The sequence below is a fragment of the Equus caballus genome, chromosome 19 (genome assembly GCF_041296265.1).
Source record: "Equus caballus isolate H_3958 breed thoroughbred chromosome 19, TB-T2T, whole genome shotgun sequence".
In the NCBI taxonomy this organism is placed as follows: Eukaryota; Metazoa; Chordata; class Mammalia; order Perissodactyla; family Equidae; genus Equus; species Equus caballus.
This window is the reverse complement of record NC_091702.1, coordinates 24,710,095-24,727,700: the sequence shown is the minus strand read 5'-3', so window position 1 is coordinate 24,727,700 and position 17,606 is coordinate 24,710,095. Positions and strand designations below refer to the sequence as shown.

General features: G+C 36.1%; 1 protein-coding gene across 7 annotated transcripts in view; it reads right to left on the bottom strand.

The window, feature by feature from the left end:
• The window catches only part of NAALADL2 (N-acetylated alpha-linked acidic dipeptidase like 2), a 1,279,597-nt gene that overhangs the window by 997,457 nt on the left and 264,534 nt on the right, over nt 1-17,606 (bottom strand). For 4 of the 7 annotated variants that reach the window (XM_070242639.1, XM_070242637.1, XM_070242636.1 and 1 more), the window contains one exon: nt 1,591-1,699. The gene's annotated coding sequence lies outside the window, so the exon portion shown is untranslated. Of the gene's footprint in view, nt 1-1,590; nt 1,700-7,886; nt 7,942-17,606 lie in introns of all 7 variants that reach the window. The other 3 variants (XM_070242641.1, XM_070242642.1, XM_070242638.1) reach the window with 1 other exon arrangement.

Genomic DNA, 17,606 nt, shown 5'->3' with positions numbered 1-17,606 from the left:
CTTATTTAAACTACCACTTTCATTTTTTCTATATAAAATAACATTTGTGTTAAAATATTAATCAAAAGAAACCAGAACTTTTAAGTACTTCTTAAAGAATCATGAAACTAGTCCCAAAAAAGTGGTATAACTCTCCTTTAGCTGTTCACATGATTTTTTAATGAAAATATCCAATAAGAGAGAAGATGCTAACCAGAAATTTACAGGCTAAGTTTTATTCTTAGATTATAGTACTAGACTCAAAATTCTCATTCCAGGTCAGTTAATGAAAAACAAAAATCACACAAAAAAATATTAAATTGATGAATCATTTAAGTATTTTATGGTCAAAAAATCACTTTTCCCTAATTCTACTTCTAATTCAAAGGGAAATTCAAACCACAAACTTTTTATTTTATACTTATTTATTTTTAATATGTAAAAAGGAACACATATACAGCTCAACACATGCTCCGCAATATTATAAGTGTCTCACACAGTAATAAAATTTTACAACCATATATTGAGTTGGAAATGACCTTAGAATTTATTCAATCCAATGGCCAAGTTCAATCCTTCTCCTATTTCCCCCTTCCCCACTCCACACAATTTACTTCTTTGTCCAGCTTTAAAATGCTTGAATCTACATGGCTTTAGAAGGGGCACAGTCTCTTCCCTCATACGCCCTCAATTCCTTATTGTCTCACACCCAGCCACTTCATATGCTTGCATAATACGCCTGATCTTCAAGGCATATGAATTTGTCATCCTTCCCTGACTTATTCTAACCCCTTCAATTCAGAACCAAGGGAATACTCTAAAGGTTAACTGATTTATCTAGGTTCCTAAAGTATGTTGTTGGCCATGCTGGGCCCGCTCAAATTTCCAAGTTCTTGGTTCTGTGCTATCTCTTGGTCCTTTGCAGCATCCATGCCACATAATGTTTTATACCTAGTAAGCCTGAACCAGCATTTAAACTTTGACTGCAGCTAGTGTTCTACAAAAAAAAGTATTTCAATCAGACATTGGGATCAGCTCCTCAAAACAGGAGTGTTCCAGGGAGAACTATAAACTCTCTTTGGGACGTGTCTTCAAACTCTAATGCCTAAATGAAAGTTCACAGTTTACGTGTGGCCATATACCGACACGTGTTCCAAAAGATCAACAAACCTGTATAAATTTGGAGTAAATAAGCAATGCAAAGCTATGCTGTGTCATGACACAAACTGCATTGTTGTTGTCATTTTTAAATAAAACCAGTAGGCCAACCTAAACCAAAAAAAATGAGACTAATTTGATCACTTAAAAAAAATTTACAATTGTATAAAAATAATTGATACCACAAAGGCAAGGAAATTGTACCAATTTCAACAGCCACACAGAAATTAAAATATTTAGATAACACTATCCAAAGAAAATGGGCTCAAGTCCATAAAATAAAAAAATGAATAGAAATTGGAATATAAAGACTGCCATAGAATAATGCTCGCATTCTTCTTTTTTCCAAAATTAGCAGCTATTGGGACATGATAGAGGTACGCCAAGCCATCTTATTAAAAGTTGATTCAAGAGTAAAAGTCTTAGATTCTAATTAAAGTAATTAGGTCTTACTTCAACTGAATGATCCTAGTGCAACCAGAGGGTCTTTGCAGGTTACAGGAATCTGACAAGCTGAACCCACGGCTCTTCATGCAGGTGCCTACCAGTCAAAGCTCATTTCCTGTTCATAAATCAAAAAACAGAGGTGATCAATTTAAATTGGGAGCTGTATTAGATAATTCATCAGTTGGCTCCTGAATTTTATTCTTTAGTTAATGCTTTTAAGAGTTACTCTATCAGTTCTTTTTATTGTAAGTAGCCTGAAATTCTTCATTCTTTTTTGGAAGTCAAGAATGTATTGATATTTTTTTAAAGCACCGCATTTTACTTCAAGGACAAACGTATACACAAACACATAAACTTCTCTTTTGCCCTCATTTTTACACGTGTTTACATTTATGCCTTAATTTAGCCATCCTAAATGGCATACTTACTTTGTGCCATGCACTACTAAACACAAGGAAGGATAAAGCAGAAGACGCATAAGTGGACACAAAGTAACTTACCATCTCCTTGGGGAGGAAGTGTTAACTCAAGGAAGAAATGTGTAGTAGAAAGAGCACATCTAGGACTGAAAGCTTGGCTCTGCCATTGAACACCTGTGTCACCATGGTAATTTATGTAACTCTTTAAATATCAATTTCTTCACTTTAAAATTAGGATGAAAATAGGTAACTTGAAGAACTATTGTGAGAATTAGAGACATTGTATATAATATGCCTAGCACCTTGTATTGACTGATATTAGTATATAGTATTTTAGGACATTGACAGTCTTTTCCTATTAGTTTAGATCTGCTAATGCCAAGATTGGTCATTCTATATTTCATATTTATAGGCTATGATATTAAGTAATAACATCATTATTATAGAGCTTCATACTTTTACTTCCTGTCTTTATTTTTATATTTTACCTTTGAGATATCTGGAAATTGTATGATGTTTTTATCCTCCTTTTGAAATTATGCACCCCAAATAAGGGTGCATTATTTTCTTCAATCAAGGTCAACTTTCAGTATTGCACAAGCTTGTGACTAGGGAAAATAATCTTGCCTCTCTGTTAGGTTAGTTTGCTTTCTCTTTGCTCTCCTAATTTTTACTTCCTCATTTCAAAATCTCACATCTCCCTTAAGCTTTGCATAATAGGAAATATGTGTCATGAAGTACTCCACTACCAAAATACAGAGTACAATAATATTTCTGAATTTTTATCTTAAATCCCTTCTTTCAGGAAAAATTCCTGAAGGTAGATCCTGTAGATTCATCCAATTTTGAAGTCGCATGCAACTTTTCTTTCTTTTCTTGAGAATTTCAGAGCTTCCTCATAAGAGTAACCTGACTTAGTTAATACACAAATGATAAGCTTTCTGGACCCACTTATTATCAAATAAAGTCCTTGGTTCAAGATTAGTAACATTACATCATCAGTATAGACACACACACATGCACATACACACACACAGTTCAGGATATTTTAGAATATTTCATTTGTGGGGAATAAAAAGGATGTGAAAGGAGAAGGATTGAAGGTCACTACTCAATTCTCAACTTTTATTTAAAAGTGCCTCGAGATAACATTCATGGGCAAAGTTATGCAAGAAATCAATTATTGTCTTAGTACAAATGTAGACTTCTGCTTTCCCTCAACATTGAAAATGAAGAAGAAGCCATAACAAAAATGGTATAGGTATGCTCCCAAAAGAATTAAGTCTTCACGCTACAAACCACAAGAAACCTAAGTCACACAGAACTTTCCTCCTAATCTTTCTTTTAGTATGTAACTGGATAAAAATGGCATGCTTCCATCTGCATCTCTGCATTTGATTAAGAAATCAAACAGTATAGATTGGGTTAGATAGCTGAAAAGTCATATGTCATCTTGTCTAACATAATGCCTTTAAGCAATCCTCGCTTTTTCTAATCACAAATTCAAGATTCTATTTACTAAATGGAATGTACTCTAGTTTCATGTATTAAAATGCATTATTTAAGATGTGATTTTCTTAAGTTCTTAGGGAAACTTGCCTAAATAGTTACTTCCTTGTGGACCTTTCAAGAATTACCTAAAGTTGGAATACTGGACCCACAAAGAAGCTTGGAGATTATCTCATTCAAATATACAAACACCTACAAATCAGCCTCCACTAGATGTTTTATTTGATAATAAATTCCATTCAGACTCTATATCCAATGTTTTAGAATACCCAAATCCAAAATCTCAGAAATTAAAATCCCCACTTGTCCATGGAGAATTTTTCTCTATGCAGAGTCTTTTAAATGGTATACACTTGTATCAGAAAGACAAAATGGCACAACTGTTTGGAAATTGTCTTTAGTTTGGTTAACGACTTTAAACAAACATATTAATACACTAGTATTGGATTTTATTAAGCACAATATACAAGGACAGAAAAACAAAAACAAAGAAAAAAACAACCCAACACATATTATTTTCCAATTTAGCAAAGTTTCTGTGGGATAAATGTAATATTAACAACCATTTTTATATGGTTATCATTTTACTAGCTTATGGAGGATGACTTTTTCTTAAAATGGTTTTCTTCGAACCACTCTACTGATCAAAAACTAACAAAAAAATCCCTGTTGTAAATTACATAAATTTCATTTTCAGTTTAACATCTATTGAAAGCCCACAGTGAGTTAAGCATATCAACTCTAAATACTTGTATATGGCTTCGGGATTCTTTAATATTTTTATCCACCTCTGAGATTCTTGAAGGCAAGGACTATACCTCGATTTGCTGTGCCCCCACGACGTATCACTGTGCCAATATACAGAGTATGCACAACAAATGTTAATTAAATGGCATCTGTGACTCTTAACATTTCCAGTCTTTTCCATATCACAGATCTCCTCACTGCCCATTGGAAGAACACAATGAGTATTCCTTCCATGCCTTTTCTCTTGCTGGACTTCCTTTCTAAGACATTCACTTTGCTCTCTTTTGCCTAGTTTCTACTTATTCTCCAAGTTTACCTAGGTGGTGAAATCTATTCCAGCCTAGGCATTTAATTTCCCTCCTGTTTTCTTAAGACTATACTGCACTTGATGGTCTAGTGGTTAAGATTCGTCACTATCACCACCATGGCCCACACTTGTTTCCCAGTCAGGGAACCACATCACATATCTGTCTGTGGCAGCTGCATGTTGCTATGATGCTAAAAGCTATGCCACCTGGATTTCATATACCAGTAGGGTCATCCATTGTGGACAGGTCTCAGCAGAGCTTCCAGACTAAGAAAGACTAGGAAGCAGGACTTGGCCACCCACTTCCAAAACAATTGGCCATGAAAACATGAATAGCAGTGGAGCATTGTCTCATACAGCGCAGAAGGTGAGAGAATGGTGCAACAAGACTGGGCAGGGTTCTGCTCTGCTGGATACAGGGTTGCTAGGAGTTGGAATTGACTCAGTAGCACTAACAGCAAACACTACACTAAACTCTAATCTCTTAAAGAAGAGTAGAAAACACAGATTTATACTTCTTATGTATTCCCCACAGCTGCTAGCTCAAACTTGGGCACGTAGTTTCTGGCTACTATAGAGGATATATGTGATTTGTGAGTGGATAATGATACATGTCCCTTGTTGATGAATTACATCAGGGATTGGCAAATTATGGGCCATGGGCCAAAGTCAGCCTGCTATCTGTTTTTGTAAATAAAACTTTATAGGAAACATAGCCATGTCCATTCATTTATGTATTGTCTATGGCTGCTTTCCTGCTACAACAGCAGAGTTGAGTAGCTGCAACAGATACTAACCCACAAGCTTATAATATTTATTATCTGCTCCATTACAGAATAAGTTTGCCAATCAGTACATTAGTTTACTGGTTCTCCAGTGTGGGCCCCAGATAAGATCTGGCCTATTCACAGCCTTAAGAACTGTGGTTAGATGATACTCCATAATCCAGTTGTTCTTAAAGTGTGATCCCTCAACTGGCAGCAGCAGCATCACCAGGAAACTTGTTAGAAATCCAAAATCTCAGACTACATATCAGGAACCCTGGAGATAGGGCCCAGTGACCTGTGTTTTTACTAGCCCTCCAAGTGATTCTAATGCACACTAAAATTTGAGAACTACTAGATTAGATAAAGAGAGGAAGATTTATTAATACCTGGCAGTAGTGACTTTGCCTGGCTATGGAAGACCCAGTTTCTTCAAGCGCTACTAGTGTATACAGATATTTTAAGTGACTAAAAAATATCAGTTATGTTTCACTTGCCCTGAAATGTGACACCTTGGGTTTACTCTGAAAGAACACTAAGGAGCAAGATTACCTTGATGTGGGAAATGCACTTTCAGTAAATGCTAATACAGCCACCACCTGTATATCCAAAGGAAAGACAATATACCAACTGCCAAAGTGTAAAATCTATGCAAAAGTAGATTGAAATATCAAAGCAATATAGCAGATAAGCTCCAGTTTTTATGGGACTGCCTGTCAGAACAAACCTTTGCACAATGATTCTCAGCAGGGACAGAAGGAGTGAACTCGAGCTCAGTATGGGTCTCTGCTAATCAAGGATTTGTTCCAACATGCATATCCCTATCTCTAAGTCTCAAATACAGCCAGATAGTAATTCCCATGATAGTGTGTGGTAAAAATAAGGGATAATCACCATCAAGCCTTGTGGAAGGTAGTAACTAGCAAGCATTCCCTCTGGAAAAAAAAATGTACAGTTACATTATATAATATATACAATTTTCACAAAATAATATATGTTTGAACTTTATAATAAATTCCCCTTTTTCACTGTTTCTCTCTAAAACACAGACTAGCACCAGCAGCTATGGCTATGATATGAAAGGGTTATAATATATAAAAAATAATACCAAGGCCTTGATAAAAGACAAGCATAACAAAGTTATTGCTTCTGGAAAGACCCTTGCCTTAATGTATTATACTTAATGCTGAAAGCTTGGCTGCTGTATCAGGAAACAAACAGCAAAATTGTTTAACCTATTGAAAAGTCTCTACATAAAGGTTAAAAGAAACATATGTCAATCAATAAGAATAAACTATTGACTGACAGCCTCTAGAAAGTTCACATTATTTCCCAGTCATAAAAAATCATTATATTTCTACACAATAATATAACCATTATTTCTCTTTTGAAAACTGGCACATAGGTTCCATATACCTAAAATCTATATAAATATTTTATTCAATATCCTCTTAAGAGTGCTTATATTTTGACAGATATCTATGGAAAACAGGAAAAGCATTCAGATCTGCTGTGTAATAGAAAACTGGAAAATATGGACTTGGGTTTCACACCTACGGATTTAGTAAATGATTGACCACTGTTCAGACAATCTGATGATTCAAAGACTTAAAATTCACAAATTTATATCAAAGACTAATGAATATATAATTTGGTACATTTATGCATAACACAGCCCAAATTTAAAGAGGGAGAATATACTATTATCCCTCTATATAGGAACTATCAGTCCATGTAAAGATAAAACTATGTTTCGCTCAAAAATAATTCACACTGGGGCGACACAATACCTCCCTAGAAGGACAGTGAGTCACAAATAGCATGAAACAAGGAGGCAGCAGAGGCTGAGTAGGTTACAGAAAGTAATTAGGAGTAATACTCTAAAATGTTAAGAAGTGGAAAATTAGGCTAAATGTTAGAAACCTTTCATGGCAAGTCCATTAGCCTCTAGAATCAACCTCCAGCTGAAGCTCCTTCAATTGAGTCATTTAAAATTAGACAAGAGCCCATCTTTGCCAAAATACCATGGGGAATTATTCATAGGGAGTGACTAGTGGGATATATTAAATGAATTATTTTTTTCTTTTACACATCTTTTGCATATATAACTGCCATGATTTCACACACATTAAAAAAATAGTGACAAGATGAAATGCTCTGGAGGTTATTCTTACCATTATTCTGCTTCATCAATTCACATTTTTACTTTTTCAAAACAAGATGACGGGATAAAAAATAATTAAGAGGTAAAAACTAATCTTGAATAGTCCACTGAAAATATTAAATGCAAGGAAAAAGTATATTAAAAGATAGTATGTTCATTCATAAAATTTGCATAGTTAAAACCACATTTAATTACCAGCAATGTCCCAGTACGACACATAACATAGAGTTTGGTAGTCAAAAAATACTAAATGAATAAATAAAGTGAACATCTCCCCACTAGAGATTGTTTCTTGTGGGGTTTATGTCCTCAGGATGTAGTCTTACTGTAGTCTTTAATTCCTGAGACCCAAGCCCAACTGCCTCGGCTCAAAGCCTGGCTTTGCTACTTACTAGTTGTGTGTCCTCCAGCAAGTTCCTTAGCCCCACTATCCCTCAGTTCACTCATCTGAAAAATGTAAGAAAGATTATAATAGTAACAGCTGCCTCCTAGGGTTTTTCTAAGTACTAGTGAGTTAACAGTAGTTAAGCACAGAGCCTCTTAGATAGTAATCACTCAGTATCGGTGAGCTATCATTATTATTAATTGCTACTAGTGTGTACAGTGACCAAAAGAATAGGAGATTTTAGGAAACTAGTCTAGAAAATATTGGAAAGGACAGTTGGACTGACAAGCCACAGAGTCTTAGTACATGACATATTTACTAATACACTACTAAAAATCAGTCAGTTCCTTCATAAGATTGATTATGGAAATAAGTGGGTATTCTCACCTAAGTTAAAAGAAGTCTGACTTCCTTCCCAGACAACTTGTCAGTTCACAGATGGTTACCTAGCCTCAGCCTTCTTGGCTTTGTGCTGCATGTCAAGTTCTTGATACCAGCAAGGCAGCCCAACAAGTTATTATTAAAACTCTAGGCAACTTTGGTTTTCCGGCTTTCACACTTAGAATGCCACCATCCCTAGCAGCTGTTCATAAATACAAACCCACATCTGTGGCTTCAGGGATAATTGCTGCTTGGTCAATTAACTCAAAAAGATTACAGATGTTAAGTTATAAGTCAGTCTCTCTGGGTTTCAATTCCAGTTCCACCATGAGCTCTACGACCTTGGACAAGTTACTTAACCTTTAGGCTTATTTCTTCATTTGTAAAATGTGAAAATCATATTAATTATACCATCTAATAGAGTTATATTAAGGATTAAAAATCAGGTAATTCATGAAAAATGCTTTCAAGTGTCCTAAAGAGAGACTATCTAGGTTCAATTCCTAGCCCTGATATTTATTAGCTGTGTGTACTGGGGCACCTTACTTAGCCTCAGTGTGCCTTATAAGTGCATAGAAAGAGGCGAGCTATTGCTATTTTTAATAGCTTTATTGAGATATAATTTATACAATGTATCCATTGTGTGTAATTCAATGATTTTTAGTAAATTCATACAATAATGCAACCATCATCATAATCCTGTTTTAAAGATTTTATTTTTTCCTTTTTCTCCCCAAAGCCCCCTGGTACATAGTTGTATATTCTTCGTTGTGGGTCCTTCTAGTTGTGGCATGTGGGACTCTGCCTCAGCGTGGCTTAATGAGCAGTGTCATGTCCGCGCCCAGGATTCGAACCAACGAAACACTGGACCGCCTGCAGCGGAGCGCGCGAACTTAACCGCTCGGCCACGGGGCCAGCCCCATCATAATCCTGTTTTAGAACATTTCTATATCTCAAAAAGCTTTCTTGTGCCCACCTGTAGTCAATCCCCACCCCCAATACCAGCCACAGGCAACCACTGATTAGCGTTTTGTCTCTATAGGTTGACTGTTTGGGGATATGTGATATTGTAATCATATAATATGTGGCTTTTGTTTCTGGTGTCTTTTACTTTGCATAATATTTTTGAGGTTCATCACATCATAGCATATATCAGTACTCCATTCCTTTTATTGCCAAATAGTATTCCACAGTATGGTTGTACCTGCTATTTATCGTCATCCTATAACAATGAAAGATCTACAGATTGTTTCCTTTCAAGACTGGTCTCTAAGATGACATTTGACTTTAGGACAGTATTTCACTGTTAAATGCATAGGAGCCTTTGGGTCTTCACCTATTCCCATGTCAATTAAGATTATGACTAGACTACTGAAAGCAAACTGAACACATTTCCAGACTGTCAATATGTTTCATGATACATATCCTTTTTTCCGTTCCTTCCAACTGTCACTGCCATTTCAAACCTGTGGCTCAACATTCCCTTTAAAGGCCTCTCAAAAATCATTACTCTCTTGATATTTTCTGTGGCTCCTTGAGACAATTCATATTCCCAATGAATATTTGAATAACATTAATGGAAGCCAGTATATGGGCACAGGGGGATAGCAGAGACACTAGGATCTGAAAAACACCGAGAGTGGATGATCACCTCTGCTGAGTATGTAGAAAGAAAAGAACTAATAATGTGATTTGAAGGACTTCAACTTTTAAAAGGTGAAAAGAGGAGGATCCATGAGGGAGGCATGTAAAAGAAGTAGGAAGAATATCGGAAGAAAATAGGGTCACGGGTGCAAATGAGTGAAGAATCTCAACAGTGTGCAGAAGTTAGGCAACACAGAGGTGAAAGAACATCAACATTTGGAGCATATCCATTGGTTCCAAGACAGGAGAATGCTTGAGACCATTTGAGGCAGGCAATGCAAATGAATGAAGGAACTGGACACAAAGCATAAAGAGTTGCAAGGACAGTGGTGAAGCAGGGAGCAACAACAGCTACTCAGCTCCAGCAGATTGTTGCCATGTAGGGTAATGAGCCCAAGGATGTCAGCTCTTCTTCAAAAAAGCCCAAAATAAATTAGGAGAATGTCTCAATTTTTAAATGTTTGTCACAAATAAATCTTTTAAAAAGATACTGTGTATAAAAATAATTATACACCATGACCATGTGGGATTTATTTCAGCTACCACGGCTGGTTCCACATTTTAAAACCAATTAATGCAATTCATCACATCAACATTCTAGAGAAGAAAAATCATATGATCATATCAATAGATGCAAAAAAGTATTTGACAAAATCCAATATCTACTCATGATAAACCTCTTAACAAACTAGAAATAGAAGGGAACATCTTCAACTTGATAAGGAACATCTAGAAAATCCAACAGCTAACATCATACCTAATGTCAAGAAACTAAATGCTTGCCTGCTATGATGAGGAACAAGGCAAGGATGTCCCCTCTCACCACTCCTTTTTAACATCGTACTAGAAATTCTAGCTAATGTAATCAGATGGGAAAGGGAAACAACAGGTATACAGATTGGGAAGAAGGAAATAAAACTGTCTTTGTTCACAGATATGATTGTCTATATAGAAAATCTGAAAGAACCAACAAAAGACTTCTAAAATTAATACGCAGTTACAAGGTTGGTATACAAGGTGAACATACAAAAGTCAATTGCTTTCTTATATACCAGCAATGAACAAGTAGAATTTGAAATTAAAAACACAATACCATGTACATTAGCATGCCCACAGATTGAATACTTAGGTGTAAATCTAACAAAATATTCATAAGATCTATGTGAGGAAAACTACAATACTCTAACAAACAAAACCAAAGAATTAAATAAATAGAGAGATATTCCATGTTCATGGACAGGAAGACTTAAGATTATCAAGATGTCAATTCTTCCCAATTTGATCTATAGATTCAGTGCAATCCCAATGAATATCCCAGCAAGTTATTTTGTAAATATTGACAAACTGACTCTAAATTTCATATGGACAGGCAAAAGATCCAGAAGAGCGAACATTATTGATGAAGAATAAAGTCAGAGGACTGATGCTACTCTACTTCAAGACTTACAATAAAATTATAGTAATCAAGAAAGAGTGGTATTGGTGAAGAAAAAGATAAATAGATCAATGAAACAGAATAGAGAGCTCAGAAATAGATCCACACACATATAGTCATCCGATCTTTGACAAAGTAGCCAAGGCAATTCAATTGAGACAGGATAGTCTTTTCAGCAAATAGTGTTGGAATGACTAGATAGTCACATGCAAAATAAAATTAATCTAGACACAGAAATTAAAACCTTCACAAAAATTAGCTCAAAATGGATCATAGATCTAAATGGAAAGCAAAAAATTATGAAACTCTGAGAATATAACATAGGAGAAAATCTAGATGACCTTGGATTTGGCAATGACTTTTTAGATACAACACAAAGGCATGATCTATGAAAGAAGAATTGATAAGTTGAACTTTATTAAAATTAAAAATCTCCTATTGTGTGAAAGCCACTGTCAACAGAATAAAAACACAGCAACAAACTGGGAGAAAATATTTGCAAAAGAACTATTATCCCAAATATACAAAAAACCTTTAAAACTCAATAATAAAAAAAAAATGAACAGCCCAACTAAAAAATGGGCAAAAGATCTGAATAGACATCTCACCATAGAAGATGTCAAGGTGGAAATAAGCATATGAAAAGATATGCAACATCTTTAGGAGATTGCAAACTAAAACAAAAATGAGATGTCACTATATGAGATACAACTATGCACATACTAGGATGGCTAAAATCCAAAACACTGACAACACTGATGAGGATGTGGAGCAAGAAGAACTCTCATTCATTGCTGGTGGGAATACAAAATGTACAGCCACTTTGGACAACAGTTTCTTACAAAACTAAACACACTCTTACTGTATGATCCAACAATTATGCTCTCTGGTATTCACCCAAATAAGTTGAAAACATGTCCACACAAAAACCTGCACACAGATGTTCTTAGCAGCTTTATTCATAATTGCCAAAACTTGGAAGCAATGAAAATGTCCTTCAATAAGTGAATAGATGAATAAACAGTGGTATATGCAGACAGTGGAATATTAGTCAACATTAAAAAGAAATGAAGTATAAAGCCACAAAAAGATATGAATGAACCTTAAATGCATATTACCAAATGAAAGAAGCCAATCTGAAAGTTACATACTATGTGATTCCAACTGTATGACATTCTGAAAAATGCACAACTATGGAAACAGTAAAAAGATCAGTGATTACCAGGAGGTTAGGGGAAAGTAGGGATAAATAGGAACACAGAGGATTTTTGAGTAGTGAAATTATTCTGTATGATACCATAATGGTAGCCACATGCCATAATACCTTTTTCAAAACCCACAGAACAACACAAAGCGTGAACTCTAACACAAACTATGGACTTTGGTTGATAGGGATGTGTCAGTGTTGGACAACTGATGTACAATGTTACATCAATTGTAAGGAATGTACCACACTGGGGGGAATGTTGATGATGTTGGGAGAGGCTGTACATTGGGCGTGGGGAAAGAATACATGGGAACTCTGTACCTTCTGACTGCTCTAGAAAACAAAGTCTATTAATTTTGAAAATAACTGAATATAATTAAAACTACCACACACACAGTGTGAGCCAAATAAAACATGTCACTAGGCTGGATTACAATTTGTTTAAAGATTATGGCAGCAAATATGCTCCAAGGTTTGGGATGCAATTAGTAGCATATATAAAACATATTCGCAGAATTAAAGAGTAAAGAAAAACAATGATGATTACATCATCTTCTATTTCTGGGACTGGAAGGAAATCCTAAGTACTAACGAGTGAGTTGGTCATCATTTCTATATGCTCAATGAAAAATGATATTTTTAGAAAGCAGAACCCAGGCTTCCACCACTTGATATACAACTGATTGAAACCCGGTGTCGCAGGGGTTAAGTTCACGTGTTCCGCTTCGGCGGCCCAGGGTTCACCAGTTCGGTTCCCAGTGCAGACATGGCACCACGTGGCAAGCCATGCTGTGGTAGGCGTCCCACATATAAAGTCAAGGAAGACGGGCATGAATGTTAGCTCAGGGCCAGTCTTCCCCAGCAAAAAGAGGAGGATTGGCAGCAGATGTTAGCTCAAAGCTAATCTTCCTCAAAAAAAAAAAATTCTATAATCAAAATATGAGGATAGTAGGAAATAACCTTCCTCTCACCCAAATCCATCATGCAAATATATATTTAGATAAAAATTAAATACAACTCCTAGAATAAGGTATTAGGAATATTTAAATAAAATTAAGAAGTAAATTTTAGGAGAGTATAGACTTTCTTTTGTTTACTGATTTATCCCTAGAATCTAAAATAGTGCCTGGTACAAAAAAAAAAACACTAAATAAGTATTTGGTTAATAAATAAATGAATTACACATTCACTTTAGAAAAACTCATTCTGCCTGCCTTGTGGATTAGAAAGGGGCCAGTATGGAGATTAGAGGGACTTGTTAGTAGCCTATTGCAACTGTTCAGCTATGAAATAATAAGGGTGTGGAAAAAAGTAAGAGCAGCGGAAATGAGTGAATGCAGTCAAGAAAAGTATAAACACAGCATGCTTAGGGCAATGAGGACAAGCCACTGAGAGCACGAAAAACTGTGGCAGGCTGGAAGAGAAGAGCCCAGGAGTGATACTGAGAAGGCATATTGGGTGATGAAGGAAAGGAATCATAAGACATCAGTGTCACAGAAACTCAGAGAAGACAGATTTAAGAGACAGAAAAAATAATATCAAGTGTATAAAGAGGCCAAGTACTGTGAGCCTGGCTGGGATTAGTGGTGAGGTGAGCAAAACACACCCCTCGAGCACCAAAAATTTAAGGGGCTTCAAAAAACTCAGGTAATCAAGATAAATGACATTTAAATGCATTATTTTAAAAATAAAAATTAATGAAAAAGAATCCATGGTGAAGAAAATATCAATATTTTTAATAAAAAGAGGCTGTTGTTTGTTTGTTCTATTACCCTGAATTATTGTGCATCGTGACAGCCTGCAGTTTTTAGACCTGCGAAGCCTTTGCTTTCTCACTGGGTAGGTTTATGGGGTTGACAATGGTGTGCCAAGAGATTGAGCAGCATTGGGGCTTTATACATAGTTATGTTTTGTGATTGTAGAGCTTTCATTAATTTTTTCCACTTGGTTCAAAATATGGGAATATATTGTAAGAAGTATATATAGGGGCACACATTTTTCCTTTACTACAGTTTCCAAGATGGTTTGGCACAGCACAAAAACTTGGAAAGCTGTCTTTGGGTTTGGCAATTAGAAAGTCATTGGTGACTTAGTGGAGGTAGTTTCAGCGTGGTGGTGAAGGGAGAGGCCAGAGTGCACTTGATTAGAGAGAGAATAGGCTGAAGGCAAAGGGCCAGAAAGGGAGATGTTTGAGGATACAGGGTAGATAATCCATGAGGAAAGACGACTTCTATTTTATTCAAATGATCCACCCAAACCTGTTTTCAGGAAGGCAAAAATATAGTTTAAAAACAAGAAAGAAAGAAAAACACTAGTCGTTCCACCGGTGCTGCTTTAGAGACAACCACCTTCATTGAGGCCTTACACTGATTACTTATACCTGGGGCTCCGTGCCAACTGACCACCATGACCATGGTTTCAGGCAGAACATTTATGAAATGTTTCTAACAACATGTATGTTAACATACCTTTGTCTAAACATACCATATCCCAGGAATCATCTCTATAAAGAATGGTTGGATAATCGTTACTAAAAAAAACAAAATGCAATTTGGCAATAATATTTAGATTCAGTTTGAAATGTAATAAATCTCCACTTGTTAACCTTTTAGATTCACAGGTCTCTCACAGGAGAAATTCCAAATTGGCTTAGAAATGTAATCTTGAGTACAGAATGATCCCTGAAACTTAATTATGTCTTTACTCTTAGAATTTTCCAGTATGAATATGCAAATGAAGACATCTATGATGACCCACTGAAAACTGTCTCAATGTCAATGAAGGTGAAGGAGTACTAAGTAAATAAAGGGGGAAGGTTTCTAATTAAAACAGAATTAAACACTTCAGGGAGAAAACCATGTTTTTGATGATTTTGTGGTACTAATCTCAAAAGACTAAAGTCTGATAAATTAGATTATCGTTCTGCGAAGCCAAAAGATTCTGTCCTAAGACACATTTTCCCTGGTAGTTAAATGAGAAAAAGTAGAGAAGACACTTTCTACTATGGGAAGTGGAACTGGAAGCGTACTTCCAGAGACAGGAACATGTCTAAAAAGATGAAATTAACACAATATGTATTCCTTAGGAGAAAAAAAACAACACATTGCAAGTTAGCAAAGGACTTTCTCTTCAAACATTGGAGAGTAGTGCTTCTCGATGTATGCTAAAACTACCTCCATGTATCAACTCTGGGTTTTGTGAAAAGTCAGATTCCTGGTCCCATCAAAATGAGAAAATGAATGAGTGGGCCACAGAATCTGCATTTTTAACAAACTTCCCCAAGTGATTCTTAGGGGTGGCAAATTTTAAGAAGCACTGAAGGTGACATAATATATACTTTACAATTTATAGTATATACTCCACCATATATACATGATAGATTTAATAGTGGAAATATAGTGCAAAATAGGTCTACCATTCCATCAAAAACATCACATAAATATTGTGGAAATTACTTATAACAAAGTGAGTACATTAGATCCATGAAGATGGCAAATAGGTATTGTTGAATCTTTACAATAAATGCAATAAATAAATCTAACATGTAAAAAAAATACTCCCTATCTCTAGGGAGCTTGAAATATATGCATTAAATATGATTTTTCTCAATCCATTTCTAATACCTCAGAACTCAAACATTTTCCAATCTCTCATTTGCCTATTCTTAAAATAACAATATTCTCCTAAAAAAAAGTGAAATACTTTAAATATGAACATGGGATTACCATATCAGTATATAAATATTTGTTTACCAAAATATTCAAAAGGGTTCATAGAGTGAATAACCCAATTGCTTATCATACAGTCTACTCCAAATATAGACGCACGTGAGCTGTAGTCAGCATACAGCGTATCTTTAGAAATGAAGTCATCTATGACCACACAGTGAGAAATACAACCTTGCCCTGTAGCTACGAGGGAGGTGAATTTCCAAATGTTAATTGTTAATTAATAGCTCTTATTTAAAACTTTACATCTCACTTCGTTTATTTGAGCAAGATTTTCATATTTTAGTTTAATATGTGATATACTCCCTCAGAATCAGCGTCAGCATTACAAGGTACACAGCCAGTTTCAGGGAAGCAAAAGGGCTGGGGAAAGAAATTGTCATAGGGAAATAGTCATCTCCAAATAAGATTTTCATTGTTTTAAGGAAATTTCTTCTAACACTCAAAAACTTATGAAGAGAGAAGGGGGCAGAGCAAAATGGCGGGGTGAGCTGACCCAGGATTCTCTCCCCTCCAAAATACAACAAAAGATTGGAAGAACTGAATTTTAGAGAATAAACATAATGCCAGCTCATTAGAGACCTACAAAACCAAGAAGGCAGAGATCATAAACCCTACTTACAGCCTCGGAGGTGCTGGAACAGTAGGAGAGAACATCGCTCCCTCCCCTAGAGTCTGCGATCACTGCGGCGCGGGTCGGGAAGGAGCGGGGGAGGGGCCGCGTGACCGGGGATCATCCACGACTCCTGCCGCTGATTCAGTGGAGACCCACTGACCGGGGGAAAGCTTCCGTCCGCAGGGACCCCATGAATCAAGGGCCTTGGGAGACCAGAGAACAAAACTGATCTGAACCCAGACCTGTGAGAGTGAGTAACAGCCCCTCCCCCCCGGCAAAGCCAGTGGGTGCAGCCATCTTGCCCCAAGGCGGAGAGCTCATAACACACGGCTCTAGACCCCCATCTAGTGGCGACAGGCTGTAACTGCAACTGAATTCTACCAGCTTGTGAAAAAACCGCTCATCTAACATCCAGCAATTTGTAAAAGCCCCAGACCAGAAGGAAAACAATAAAAACATAGAATTAAGTTCTGAGGACTTGGAAGTAGGTAAACTAAGTGATAATGAGTTCAGAGCAGCTATAATCAAAAAACTCAATGAGGTAGAGAGAAAAATAGAGAAACAAGCCGACTTCTGGAGGTACTTCACAAAAGAGATTGAAATCATAAAGAAGAATCAAACAGAATTACTTGAGATGAAAAACACAATGGACCAGATAAAACAGAATACGGATTCACTGAATGCCCGTGTAGACAACATAGAGGAGGAAATTAGCA